The following is a 15517-nucleotide window of genomic DNA, read 5'->3' as shown; positions in this document are numbered from 1 at the left end:
TTTTATGACACACATGGCCCAGCCCAACAAATTCTCATTTATGTCCGATCTCGCCCTCATAACAAATGAGTTTGACACCCCTGCCTTAATACAATATCAGGCCATGCTATGGCAAACATATCAGGTAACATTACATGCTGCAGACTTATATCATTTCAAACATCACAAATGCGCAATCACACCCAGAGGCAGCACCATAGACAACACAAGCATCCTTTGCAGTCTGGCTGTTCCGCTACCAAGATGAAGGATGCTATCTGCTAGCACACCACACAATCAGATTGATCACACACAATGCACTTGTGGAATATTAAGCATGGACATTAATGGTGCACAGATCTCAGCGGGGAACCCTTCTAGTGGCTGGAGGGGAAACAGGTCCAGCATTTATTCTGTGCTGTGCCACGTGGGCTGCCTAATTTGACTTTCCAAAGGCAGGTAACCTGGGAGAGAGGCATCATTCACAGAAGCAGAGAAAGAACAGGAATGATGACGGAGGGATGGCCAATGACATTTTCAAGCCGCATCCTTTGGCAGCTTGGAAGAATTCCTCAGAGAATGGTGGAGAAGCTTTCCTGAAAGACATATTGCTATTTCGTTCAGGGAACAGCCAGTACAACCTGTTGCACCTTTGTGCTTTGTGTGCGTAAAGTGCCATGAGGTCGCAGTTGACTTCCATTTTTTTGCCAATGAATCACAATTGACTTACGGCAATTCAAGGCAAGAGACTTTCAGAGGTGGATTTCCATTGCCTGGCTCCATGCTCCAACCCTGGTACTTCTTGGTCTCCCATCCAAATACCAGCGAGGGCTGACCCCGCTTAGCTTCCGATAGCTGAGATGGCTAGCCTGGGCCAACCAGCTCACTGCTTAGCTAGGAAGTATTTAAAGAAACGAAGGAAGGTTGGTGTTAAGGGTCAGTATGGTGGGGCACCTGCCAAGGCCTGCAGCCAAGCAGGATTTCTGAATGGAAAAGAAGCTAAGGAAATGCATTTCCCCTGGTTCCAGGTTGTCTGTAGGAATGACATTCACAAGATTTGCGGGCAGAGTGATTGGACTGATTGTGAAACACACTCAATATGTCAGTGTAGTGGTTAAGAGCACGGACTCTAATCTGGGAGAACCGGGTTTGATTCCCCACTCCTCCACATGCAGCTGCTGGTGTGACCTTGCGTCAGTCACAAGTTCTTTCAGAGCTGTTCTCTCAAGAGCAGTTCTCGAAAGAGCTCTCTCAGCCCCACCTACCTCACAGGGTGTCTGTTGTGGGGAGGGGTATCAGAAAGGAGATTTCAAGCCACTCTGAGACTCCTTCGGGTAGTGAAGGGTGGGGTATAAATCCAATCTCTTCTTCTTCTTCTCTTCTTTTAATCAAATACCTTTTCATCTTGTGGGTCAAGCCATGTGGGGGAGGGATTCTGCAAGCTTGGTGTGAAACCCAGCTGTGAATGGCGCTGGTTGACTAGTAAGGTAAAGGTAAAGGTTCCCTTGCTCGAAAGCCAGTCGAGTCCGACTCTAGGGTTGTGGTGCTCATCTCCGTTTTCAAAGCCAAAGAGCCAGCGCTGTCCGAAGACGTTTCCGTGGTCATGTGGCCGGCATGACTAAACACCAAGGCACATGGAACGCTGTTACCTTCCCACTGAAGTGGTACCTATTTATCTACTTGCAATTTCTTGCTTTCGAACTGCTAGGTTGGCAGTTGACTAGGTTGCTAGGTTGCTAGGTTGACTAGTGCCGTCCTGTGCCCTTATCAAGGTAATTTTCTCACCCAATCCCTTAAACAATCTGCAGCTGTTAACTTTCTTCCTGTTTTTTTATTTCCCCTAAAATAAGATGAAGGACAAATAGATAAGTGTACATTGCGTGCATTTTTTTAAAAAAAGAAAAGAAACAAAAAAAGGCCCGAAGCAATGAACAAAGCTGACAGCTGACCTAGTGTTCAACTCAATAGAGTGGATGTCTGTCATGCAAATGGTAAAGCTGGGGGGAAGCCAGCTTCAGACCCCGGATGCCGTGTCGCCTAAATGTCCCCCCCCCCCCCGCTAGGCTTGGTTGCTTAGAGCATGAGCCTCCTTGCACTTGCAGCATTGCAGGACATGGCCAGTGAGCTCTCCTGCCCAAGCCCAGCAAGTGGCCTAGGGTTGCCAGATCCAGATTGGGAAACTCTTAGAGATTTGGGGAAGGAGCCTGGGGAGGACAGGGACCTCAGTAGAATGCAACGTCATAGAGTCCACCCTCCAAAGCATCCATTTTCTCCAGGGGAACTGATCTCTGTACTCTGGTAAAAGGTAAAGGTTCCTTTGCTCAAAAGCCAGTCGAATCCGACTCTAGGGTTGCGGCGCTCATCTCCGTTTCAAAGCCGAAGAGCCAGCGCTGTCCGAAGACGTTTCCGTGGTCATGTGGCCAGCATGACTAAACACCAAGGCGCACGGAACACTGTTACCTTCCCACAGAAGTGGTACCTATTTATCTACTTGCAATTTCTTGCTTTCAAACTGCTAGGTTGGCAGGAGCTGGAACTAGAGACGGGAGCTCACTCCGTCATGCGGCACCCGGGTCTCGAACTGCTGAACTACCGACCTTCCACAGCCTGCAGTTCAGCGTCTTAACCACTTGAGCCACCACAGCTCCCTGTACTCTGGAGGTGAGCTGTAATTCCAGGGGATCCCAGGCAGTGTTCCCTCTAAGCTGAGTTAGTGTGAGCTAGCTCACAGATTTTTAGGCTCTGGCTCACACATTTTTCTCTTAGCTTAGGAAGGATGGCTCCAGAGCAGACTAATTTATGCAGCAGCCAAATCGCTCGCTTACAACTTTAATGCCAGCAGCTCACAAAGTAGAATATCTGCTCACAAGACTCCACAGCTTAGAGGGAACATTCCCCGGGTCCCACCTGGTGGCAACCCTGAGCAAGCCCCAGGCAGAGATGAAGTAAGGCGATCCTCCCAGCCAATTCTCCTGCCCCTTGCAGCGATGCTGCCTGTGAGTGGGAGAAAAACAGGAACAACAGCCTCCCCCCATCCCTTGGTGGCATGTTGAGACGGCTCAGACTAAGAGCAGTGGTTCCCAGATGGGGATTAAGGCCTCCTGCATTTGGCTGGAGGTTTTGGAAACTGCTCCCCACCCCCGAGCCACAGCACCATAACTGGGAGGAACAGCGTGACTAGGAGGTGTGTGATCCAGCCCCGAAATAGGCCTGGCGGTTGCCAGAGTGGAGGTCATTAACACAGTGCCATATAGTTCTGCACAGAATAGGCAAGTGGTTAATGGGAACCTTACTAGAGATGGAAATACAGTTTGCACAGGTTCAGAGGTATTCTCACCTGTATTAAACCACGGAGATAGGGATGAGCAAACAAGCCCTGTCATTTCTTTTATTTAATTTCTCTTTATATTGGTTTATATTTTTGTCAATGGTTTTGAGTCTCTGCTTCTTGTTATTGATGGGGTAGAGAGATTTGTATTGAGTGCATATTTTTGTTCAACATTTACAGGTACGATGTATGACATTTATGAATATAATGTTAATGTATTGATGCACAAAGATGCACAATGATGCAATGATGAACATACAGTTACTGGTGGGGGGGGAAGTGGTTCAAGGGAACAGAAAATGGCCTAAAAATAAAGAATTGTGGGTCCAGTTTACACAAGGGAGAAGCAAAATCAGATTGCGGATTCTTCAAGTTGGAACAGTACAAAAGAGGAATTCGAGATTGTCCCTAGCAGCAGTGTTGGAAAGAAGAAGAAGAAGAGATTGGATTTATACCCCGCCCTTCACTACCCAAAGGTGTCTCAGAGCGGCTTACAAACTCCTTTCCCTTCCCCTCCCCACAACAGACACCCTGTGAGGTAGGTGGGGCTGAGAGAGCTCTTGACAGAAACTGCTCTTTTTCAAGGACAGCTGTGCCAGAACTATGGCTTGCCCAAGGTCAGCCAGCAGGTGCAAGTGGAGGAGTGGGGAATCAAACCCGGTTCTCTCAGATTAGAGTCCACACACTTAACCACTACACCAAGCTGGCTCACAAAGGGGGAAAATTCTTCATGGCCCTAAGAAGGACCTCACTGGCTCAGACCAAAGGGACACCTAGCCGGGCACCTTGTTTCCAACAGCGATTGCAGCTTCCAGGAATTCCATAAGCAAGACTTGAAGGCAAGAGGGCTCTCCCCATTGTTCATCAACTATTCGGTTTTCGGAGGTTTATGACTTCGAGGCTGAAAGTTCCACTTAGCTAATATCCACTGATAGACTTACCCACCAGGAATGGAGGTTAGAGTCCTGCTTAACATGGCAAGGATTCTGAGATGCAGAGATAAAGATCGTAATTCGTACTGCAAGGAAAGAAGCAATAGTTACGGAAGACCAAAGAAACCCTGCCGTCTGCATCCACGGCGCATTTCTGAATACTCTTCTTTCCTAAGTGCAGACCTTCCGTGGTGCAGAAAACTGTCTGTCCAGAGAGATCGTTACTTCGGCAGTAAAGGGTCTGGGTTTAATTGGCAGTCCCTTTAAGCATGTGTTTAATTCCTTCCTGTGGGGAATACGGGCGCTCAGCTTAAATAATTGAGTGGCCGCAAGATTGGTTAGCTCTGTTTTCATGGCCCGTATTGATTTAAGCGTAGTTAATCCTTTCAAAGATCCATGTCACCTTATTGTCTGATGGCTCTCTTTAGAGCCATAACACTCTTCCTGCAAGATTATTTCACATCAAGCATTGTAATGTCACAATAAATCCTTCACGTGCCCCCTCTTGCTTCTCAAAGCAAAGTACCAGATGGGGACTGTCTCTCTCCCTATTAAACTCCCCTATTTTACCCAGCAGAAGGTGAGTGGGTGAATATGTTTCATTAATTCCTTTTCCCTTCTGTTCCCCCCCTCCTCCATGTGCCCATCCATAAATGAACTTACTGGCAGTGACACTTAAATAATCACACACCCAATTAAACCAGCACATTAGAAATGAAATCAAACCAAGGGGGGTTCTTTCAGCACTATTTAAATACGGGGGAAAGCATTTGTGGAAAGAACGATCCGCTGGTTAACTGTATTTTTAAGACAAGGGCTGGATAGTTATTGGAAACCTGGACTGTGCTAAAAGAATAGATTTTTTGTGTGTGGCGAAAAACAGTTATGACAAGAAGGGGCTCATCACTTTTGATTATCTTTCATTTGTTCTGAAAAGAGGTGAAAGGTTTGTGGAATGAAACTGATGGCGATGCAGATCCAGAAGACATTGCTCTTGCTCTCAATAGACTTTGTTTGCCTTCAGTGACATCATCACACAGAAAGTAATGATTGGCTATCTATGGTTCCAGCATTTGCTAGAGGATGCCTGATTGGCTGGGATAACCTATAGGACTATTCCCAGGAACAAGAAGAACAAAACACTGTGTGAAGGAACCCACAGAGCAGAGGGCAAATGACACCAAACAGGCAGTTAACAAAGTGAAGGGGGAGGGCAGTGGGGAAATAATTGAAATACCACCTAAATGCCCTCCAAATGAACACCCAGGGAACCTCTTGAGACACCTGACAAAAAAGCAGCTCCACATCCACCTGCTGTTTGTCAGTGCATGCTAAAAGTTCAATTTCATGTTCTGTGGGAGATCTCCCAATGTATTTTTAAATCTTAAAACACAGCCATAGTTCTCATCCCAAATTAGGGGGGTACAAGTATACTCTCTTTCCCATGCCATTTTCCCCAGTGGAAGTTGCCCCCTCCCCAAACTATCAGCCCTGGTCAGAAAAAAAATAGGAGCACCTGAAGTGTACCTGTCTTGGTTTCAGTACTGGCTTAAAAGCAACTCAGGAGGGCTGATTTCTTCCAGATAAAATGGTGCTTTCAGGGAAAGGTTTAACCCCCCCCCCCCCCGTGCGCGCGCGCCATCCTCCAGCACTGTGGCCCTGATCAACATATATAATGAAAACAGCCAGTCATATTTTATTTACTTTATTTATATCCCACCGTTCATTCCAATGGAGACCCAAAGCAGCTTACATAATTTCCCTCTCCTTCAATGACTGTGAGGTAGATCCAGGTAGGCAGCCATGTTGGTCTGAAGCAGTGGAGCAAAGTTTGAGTCCAGGGCACTTTTAAGACCAACAAAGGTTTACTCAGGGTGTGAGCTTTCATGTGCACTCCCACTTCCTCAGATAATAACAGTTCATACATCTACACAGAGGTTGAACAGCAAATTAGCATGCAACATAATGAAGACATTTTAATATCTGTTGCAGCTGTTAAAACGTCTTCATTATGTTGCATGCTAATTTGCTGCTCAACCTCTGTCTATATGTATGAAGAGTTAACTTCCATTTTAACGTATCTGAGGAAGTGTACGTGCATACAAAGGCTTGTCGCTTGAATAAAACTTTGTTGGTCTTAAAGGTGCCGCTGGACTCGAATTCTGTGAGGTAGGTTAGGGTAACAGCGTATGACTGGCCCAAGGTCACCCAGCAAGCTTCCGTGGCATGAGTGAGGATTCAAACCTGGATTTCCCAAATCCTGGTCCAACACTTTAACCACTGCACCACGCTGGCTGTGTGTTGCCCAGGCAGGAATCAGCAACCTCATGTAAACACAACAGTGATGATGTGCAACTCCATGTGAGCAAAATTCTTTTGCACAACTATCCTTTTAACGCTAGGATCCTAAGAAGAATCACACCTTTTCTAAGCCGTCTGACTTCAATGGACTTAGAAAGGTGCTACTTTGCTTAGGGTCGCACCTTATATCAGGCTGGATAAGCAGCTAGGCAAAGGTGAAGACTGAGAAGCACTCCAGAGCTTGCCAGTTTCGACAGGAGATCCCGACATGACCTTCCAGCAAAGCCAATGACAAACCCTTGTCAGGTACTTGGAGTGCTGGGAATATTTTCCCAGGAGTTTGCCAGAGGCCTTTTGGAGGTGTCACAAAGGCGGCCCCCAGACAACTGTTTATAAAGGATTTTGCTTTAAGGGGGAGAAAACAAATCCAGCCCTGACATGTCGCTGTGATTATTCACTACAGCAACAATTCATTGAGGAGAGGGACAGAAAGAGAGGGGTGAACCCTCCTCTGTTCAAATGTGCAGTTTGATTGCAAACTGAAAGTCATATGCTCCCTCACGGGGGGTGGGGGGACATATTGTATTGCACATGACTTCGGCACACATGTTCTCACACTCCTTTCCCACATCTGCCCCATCCAATGTTCACCTCACCCACCGGCTGACTGATGCTGCATATTGCACACACACAAAAGTGCCATGTGCACTCAAAATGTAGCTGTTTTAAATGACTTCTTGGGGAGGGCCCCAATAAGGGATGCCAACCTCCTGGTGGGACCTGGAGATTTCCCAGAATGAGAGCTCATCTCCAGGCTACAGAGATCAGTTCCCCTGGAGATAATAGATGCTTTGGAGGGTGGACTCTGTGGTGTACCCCACTGAGGTCTCTGTCCTCTCCAGGCTCCGCCCCCAAATCTCCAGGAATTTCCCAGCCTGGAGCTGTCAAAGCTATCCCTCCACCACCTGCCAGTGGCCAAGGGAGATCTGGAGGCAGGTATAATCCTAGCAAGGCAGCAAATTATGAGCAGGTAGTAACAACCATTATGCTGAATGCTTCACAGGTGCAAAACTAATAGAAATGCTGCTTCCTTTGTAACAGTGAACATACTACCAAAGTGATCATATGCGATGCTCAACGCAAGAAAACATGGCCATTGTAAACAAAATGTTTAATTTTTTTAGTGACTTGTTTGAGAAAATTGTATTATCTCAGGAAGGAAGGAAGGAGGGAAGGAGGGAGGGAGGGAAGGAGGGAGGGAGGGGAAGGGAAGGGAAGGGAAGGGCAGGGAAGGGAAGGGAAGGGAAGGGCAGGGAAGGGAAGGGAAGGGAAGGGCAGGGAAGGGAAGGGAAGGGAAGGGCAGGGAAGGGAAGGGAAGGGAAGGGCAGGGAAGGGAAGGGAAGGGAAGGGCAGGGAAGGGAAGGGAAGGGAAGGGCAGGGAAGGGAAGGGAAGGGAAGGGCAGGGAAGGGAAGGGAAGGGAAGGGCAGGGAAGGGAAGGGAAGGGAAGGGCAGGGAAGGGAAGGGAAGGGAAGGGCAGGGAAGGGAAGGGAAGGGAAGGGCAGGGAAGGGAAGGGAAGGGAAGGGCAGGGAAGGGAAGGGAAGGGAAGGGCAGGGAAGGGAAGGGAAGGGAAGGGCAGGGAAGGGAAGGGAAGGGAAGGGCAGGGAAGGGAAGGGAAGGGAAGGGCAGGGAAGGGAAGGGAAGGGAAGGGCAGGGAAGGGAAGGGAAGGGAAGGGCAGGGAAGGGAAGGGAAGGGAAGGGAGGAAGGAAGGAAGGAAGGAAGGAAGGGGTAACTGCAGTTCTTTTTGCGCGGCATTGCAGTTACAGTTTCAGGCTAGGATCACGGAGCACCGGCTACAAAGCCCTGCTCTGCCATGAGAGCTTGCAGGGTGACCTTGGGCCAGACACTCTGTCCAAGCCTTGTTCATTTACTTATTTAGAATACTTTCTTCCTCATGGGGTTGTTGTAAGGCTAAATCCAGAGAACAGGCAACTGAGGTTTTAAGCCTCTTTAGATTCCCATTGAGGCAGAAATGTCTAAGTAAATAAATATTCACAAATGATTTACAGTCTAACATCTCAAGGAACCCTGGGAAGTTTATTTAATTTTTTTCCATATTTATAACTCATTTCATGGTCTTGGCCCTCTGAGTGGGGAGAGAGCCCCAAAAGGTGGCTTATCGGCAGATAAGATACGAATACAAAAATAAGTATCCTTATTCATCATAGGTATCATATGCTAATTATTTATTGACATGAAAAATCAACATAGACACTTGAGGGATTTGTAATGGGGGTCCAAACATTTTCTGTCGATGAGGAAATAACTGATTCCCCTCCCCCCCCCAATTTGCTTCCCATTCAGGCCCTACCTGGAAACACGGCAGTTTCATCTAACTCAGGCTGATGATATGCAAAAATTCCCTGGACACATCAAAAGATAGACATTCTCCATGACATACTAGTTTTCTAGGAGGAGGGGATTTTTTGTATAGAGCAGCATTCCATATTGGGCAGTCAACGTCCAGGGAGGGCTTGGAGTTCTCCTGGAATGAGACCTCATCTCCAGACTACAGAAATCCATTCCCCTGGAGGCAGCAAACAGCCGCTCCGGAGGGCAGACTCACCACATTCCTGTTGAGCTCTTCCCCTCCCCAGACACTGCCCTCAGATCTCCAGGAATTCCCCAAGCTGGAGTTGGCAACACTAAGTGAGCACCTCCCCACTATCTGTAGTAGCACAATCCAGCCTCAGGTTTATTACCTCAATGAGAACTCGGCCTGTGTCTTGGCTTGCGATGGGCAAACAGCTTCTGGAAAATACAGGAGGAAATCAAACATGCCAACAGCCACATCTGTCTTACCTGTCTTTCACAGGAGCCAAATTCCACAACAACTATGAGATGCCAAGGGCTACAGTGTAGATGATCCTTTTGTTTTCCACCGGCATTGTGCCAGGATTTCAAGTCATCTGTATCAACCTTTGTTCAAGTGTAGCCAGATGTGATCCCATACTTCAACCCTTTGCCAAAAGGGCTGTTTTTTAAATTCTTGTCAAAGAGGTGGTGTCAGGAAAAGCACTGGATCTTGTACAGTGAGAACGCCCCAGCAACAGACACGGCTGCACTTAACTCCGCAATATTTCTGACGAAAATTAGAATGTAGTCTTGTGGAACCCACTTCCCCATGACGTTCGGTGGTCCCCTTTACTGAGCTCTTTCCAGAGGCAGACTGAGCTCTTCCACTGAACTTTCGTGTTGTGTCCGCTGACCGCCACCAGGGGCCAGCGAACACTCCAGAGCTTGACTCTGGAGGAACAATGGGGACTAGGCTCCTGGTCTCTCCACTGGGGGACCAATGGGACCGTGGTGGGAGATTGAAACCCACCAATAGGACCTAGGGGTGTGTCCCCAGGTGTGTATATAGTTGACCAGCCGGCCGTTTGTCTTTGTCTTTGTTGTGTACCAGTAAACCATGCTGATCACTACATCGGTATCAGTGGTTTCTTCATGAGTCTAACCCACTACACTTCATTTCGGGATGTGTGACTGCGCTGATTTTTGGACCTGCTGATAGTGTGCCTGGTCTGACAGTGAAGTGGTATGCCGATTTCATTCTTTTAATTGTTTCGGTATTTCTTGCAAATCACTAGGAAAGGCAACTATGAGTGTGGTCACACGTGCCAGATAACACCGGGGGGGGGGAGGCGAGGCTATTTGCGCCACAGTAATTTGACCCGCCATTGCGCGATCAGATGCAGCAGTGGGTGAATCGGGTTTTTTCCCTCCATGGCGCGTTTCCGGCACTCTGCAACGAGGGATCACTGATGCAATGGGAGCGCGCCGGAGCGATCACACGGGGAAGTCCGTCTGCGGCCCACCGCAAACCTGTTTGATAGTGCACTTTCCCCAGTATTTTTGAACTCCGCTTCTTCGGCGGTGTGAAACAGGTTGACGACGGGTGCAGGATGCATGCCAGATGTTCCCGTGTGATCCTGCCCGTAAAATCCGCCCGGCATATTGCGGGGCTACTTCTGCGTGTGATCAGGACCTATATGGCATAGCTGATAACACTGGATTAAATCAGGGAACTGACGCCACAACCTGAGTTTGTGCACAAGTGTGTGCCATATAGCTCGCAGCATGCCTGGGCCCAGCCATGTGGTGGCAACAAAGGCGGTCCAAGCACATCAGGCAGGTGGAGAGGTGAGCCACCCCAGCTCATGCATGTGAGTCATCTAAGAGTCAGTAACCATTTCTCAGGCTGTTCTGAGGTTGGATTAGTGTTACCAGAGCTATGTCATTTCTTATTTATTAGTGAAAATTGTACACTCCATATGACAGCTAGGGTTTCCAATCTCTAGGTGGGGACTGAAGGTCTTCAGGAATTACTACTGATCTCCAGACTGCAAAAATAAAACCCCCTGTAGAAAAATGGATGTTTTGGAGGATGGACTGTACAGCATTATAGCCTCCTGAGATCCCTCCTTTCCCCAAATGGCGCCATCTACAGGCTCCGTCCTCAAACCTCCAGAAATTCCCACCCAGAGTTGGCAACCCCAGACACAGTGTGGTATAGTAGTTAGTGTGTTGGACTAGGATTTGGGAAACCCAGGTTCAAATCCCTGCTCTGCCATGAAAGCTCGCCTCACATTCCCAAACTCACCTTGGTCTTTCTGATCTAACAGAAAAATGGTTTCCCTATTTGGAATCCACAGCTCAGGATCTGAAGTCGAAAAATTATGGTCTGGAACACCGGTACCACTATATATTTTCTCTCCTCTGAATTAATGTGGAATAAAGGTAAAGGTAAAGGTTCCCTTGCTCGAAAGCCAGTCGAATCCGACTCTAGGGTTGCGGTGCTCATCTCCGTTTCAAAGCCGAAGAGCCAGCACTGTCCGAAGACGTTTCCGTGGTCATGTGGCCGGCATGACTAAACACCAAGGCGCACGGAACACTGTTACCTTCCCACCGAAGTGGTACCTATTTATCTACTTGCAATTTCTTGCTTTCGAACTAAGGTGGCAGGAGCTGGAGCTAGAGATGGGAGCTCACTCCATCATGCGGCACCCGGGTCTCGAAATGCTGAACTACAGCCTGCAGTTCAGCGTCTTAACCACTTGAGCCACCACAGCTCCAGAACACCTGTACCACTATATATTTTCTCTCCTCTGAAGTAATGTGGAATAGACGTCCTATAATCGCACTCTTCTATATTCTCGTTTTCTATTTACCTGTAAAGTTATGTTTATTTAGATGGCCTTCTCCTATACATGTTTGGTAATAGTTGCATTTGTTAAGTATGATTATTGCTTACAGGTTAATGATTGTTGTCTTAAGGTGCTGTTGGTGAAATATTGTATTATTGTTATAATTCAAATGTTGATGTTTAGATTGTTATAATTTTTTTCAATTTTCAATACAAAAAAATAACTAAAAAAAAAGCTTGCTGGGTGACCTCAGGCCAGTCACTTTCTTTTAGCCTAACTTACCTCACAGGATTGTTGTGAGGATAAAATGGGAGGGGAGGAGAATGAAAGATAGGGTATAAATGAAGTAAAATAAATCAATTAATAAAATATTTTACAGAGGGGAAGAACCCAATTTGAATGTGCTAAGTGTGATATTCAGATAAGATGTTTTATTCATTGTTTTATTCATTCTGTGATTGTTAACATGCCAATAAAGGTGTATGTATGTATATATGTATGTATGTATGTATGTTATGATATTTAGCTTCCCGATACTATTGACTTTCATTTAAAAAGAGCACGTTGCTAGCTCTTGCGGTGGCAAAGATATGATGTGGGAATAAGGTAATCCTAGAAGCTGGATGCTTGCTGCTTCCTCATTTGGAATTCATTTCTCCCCAGCTAACAGCAGCAGAAAATAAAATGATTTTAAAAATCTGCAGAAATCATGTAAGACTGAAACCATTCTTATTTGCCTAATTAGTGAAGATTGTAGGAATTCTGAGTCTGATTTGCACCCTGCCTACACCGTATTACCTAATCAGGCATAAATCTCTGCTGGAACAACATGTTGTTTGACATTCAAAGACAGACAGGCATAGCGTTTTGGACACCTCTGCCTACAGCTATAATTAATTGGCTTGCCCAGGCAAGCTCCAGTCCCCCATTCCCTGGGTCGGAAATCCTAGCTGTGGCCAAATTTCCAAAGTCTCTGCCTTTGAAAAATTCCATGGTACCTCCTCTTGTTTTGATTCCATGCCCTTTTCTGGCATGGGGTGAGAGGAAGGGAGGATGCTGAAATGTGCAGGAGTATCTCTGTGACTCTTAAATTGTTTTAGTGATACAGCACACTGGGAGTGCTAACAAGCTCCAGAAATGCAGGTGTCCTTCCTTTATTCCCAACCTACTAGCCATGAATCATTTTTTTATTTTCTTTTTACAGGCAGAATAAGTTACTGCCAAGTACAGACTAGAGCTGATCTCCTGGTTGGAAGAGTACATTGCCAACATATGAAACTACTTTGTACGGAGTCAGACCACTGGTCCAGCTAAATCAGCATGACCTGCTCTAGCTGGTAGCAGCTCTCCATGGTTTTTGGGAAAACCCTTCCCAACACATTAGATAATTTATCTGAAGATGCCAGGGACTGAACTCAGGACCTTGTGCATACAAAACATGTCCTCTATCACTGAGCTTTGACCTCTCCCTATACAAATGTATGGAGCTGGCCAATTCAGTATGGTCTACATTGTCTGGTTGATAGTCATCTCGAGTGACAGGTGCAGAAACTTTCCTCCCATCCCTTCTCCATGAGATCTTTTAACTAAAGAGGCCAGGTACAAAATCCAGGACCTGGAATATGAACATCCCTGTCTTGTATTGAGTCAGAACTCTAGTCCAGTGTGCAAAGCGGGATACAAATTGAAAATAATAAATACATAAATATAAATAAATAGTAGCTTTCTGAGAGCCTCAAGCAGAGAAGAGTCTTTTCCAGCTCTAGTGGTGGAAAGTGTTGTCGAGTCATAGCTGATTTATGATGGCCACAGAGGATTTCCAAGGCAAGAGTCAAACAGAGGTGGTTTGCCATTGCCTGCCTCTGTGGAACAACCTTGGACTTCCTTGGTGGCCTCCCATCCAAGTACTAACCGGGACCAACCCTGCTTAGCTTCTGAGAGCTGATGAGGTTGGGCTATTTCTGGGCCATCCAGTTCCAGATTCACAAACCCTATTATCTACAAATGCTGTTGCCCAAAGATTCCAAGGATTTAGCCTGAGACTTTTGACACAAAGCAAGGACCTCAGCCATGCCCTCAGCCTCACCCTTTCCACCTGTGCAATGGAGATATGAATACTGACCTATCTTACAGGGTGATTGCAAAGATAATTGAGCCTCTGTTTTATCGATATGATTTTAGACTACTCTGCTTTGTGTGTCCTGGCTTGCTTGTATTGGCTGTTTTTATTGGCACATTCTTATTGACTTGGATTGGAGTAGGAAACAAAGCAGAATCAGATACTGATGGAGGATTTGGGCTAGGAGCATGAAATGAAGCCGGAGAGTGACTCATAGAATTCTATGAAGGCAACAGTTTGTTCATTGCAAACACATGTTTTAGGCAACCAACCAGCCAATTGTATACATGGGCATTGCCCAACATCCAGTACAGAAATCAAATAGATTATATAATTGGAAGCAGAAGATGGAGAATCTGTATTCTTTCTGCTTAAGCAAGACCAGGAGCTGATTGTGGTACAGACCATGAATTGGAAGAGTTTAAAGACCATGTAAAGAACAGATTTGCATTACTAAAATCAAGCGAACATGAACCAGGTTGAAACCAGAGATATCATCAGGGAAGAATCCACAACGATTATTCCTGTAGCAAAAGAAATGAAAGGCCTCAGTGGATGACTGATGAAACCCTTCAGATTGTTCAGATTGCTACAGACAGATGAGAAGCGAAAGTAAAAGGTGACAGAAATAGAATCTGAAGTCTATATGCAGTGTTTCAGTAACTGGCATGTAGAGACAAAGAAAACTATTACAATAACCAGTGTAAAGAAATAGAAGAGAACAACAAGAAAGGAAGAACAAGAAATCTGTTCCACAAGACCCAAGAAATCAAAGAGAAATTTAAAGCATGGTTAGGCATGCTAAAAGATCAACATGAAAATACATTAATTGAACAGGACAACATAAAGAAAAGATGGGAACAGTACACTGAAGCACTATACAGAAGAGATAAAAGGATGACAGAGGACTTCCAAGAAGAAACTTTTGAAGAAGAACCTACAATTTTAGAAAGCAAAGTGAAGGCTCCACTGAGAGCATTTGGGAGGAACAAATCACCAGGAGTAGATGGGATTTCAATAGAACTATCCCAAGCCACAGAAACAGATTCCACGAAAATCTTAACATGAATATGCTAACAAATATGGCAGACAAAACAATGGCCTGCAGATTGGAAATGGTCAATTTACATTCCAGTTCTGAAAAAGGAGATGTCAAAGACTATTGGACCATCGCATTAATTTCTCACATTAGTAAAGTTATACTCAAAATCTTACAACAAAGACTTTTATCATATATGCCAGATCACAAATGCCAGATGTTCCATCTGGATTCAGAAAAGGAAGAGGCATTAGAGGTCGGTCATATTGCAAATTTATGTTGGTTACTGGAGCATAGAGAAGAAAAAAGGGGAAAAAACTGAACCTAAACCTAGAATTCAGAACCTCAAAAGGTTAGTCAGGAATGGAAAAGGGCCAACTCTAAAAATCTAATCATAAAATATACAAAAATATATATGTGTGTTTATTCAACATAAATTAAAATAACAAACACGGGCCCATTCATACCTCATATAAAACTATAAAAACATACAAGGGCTAATAAGATAGACCTAATAAGATAGACCTAACGTATTTCGGCCTTTACAGGCCTTCCTCAGAGGTCTAAAACATACAGAACATATTGGCTGATGTGCATATACAAAATATGGAA

The sequence above is a fragment of the Gekko japonicus genome, unplaced genomic scaffold (genome assembly GCF_001447785.1).
Source record: "Gekko japonicus isolate JY-2015 unplaced genomic scaffold, Gekko_japonicus_V1.1 scaffold22, whole genome shotgun sequence".
NCBI classification, from domain to species: domain Eukaryota; kingdom Metazoa; phylum Chordata; class Lepidosauria; order Squamata; family Gekkonidae; genus Gekko; species Gekko japonicus.
Note: the sequence above shows the minus strand (reverse complement) of the source record.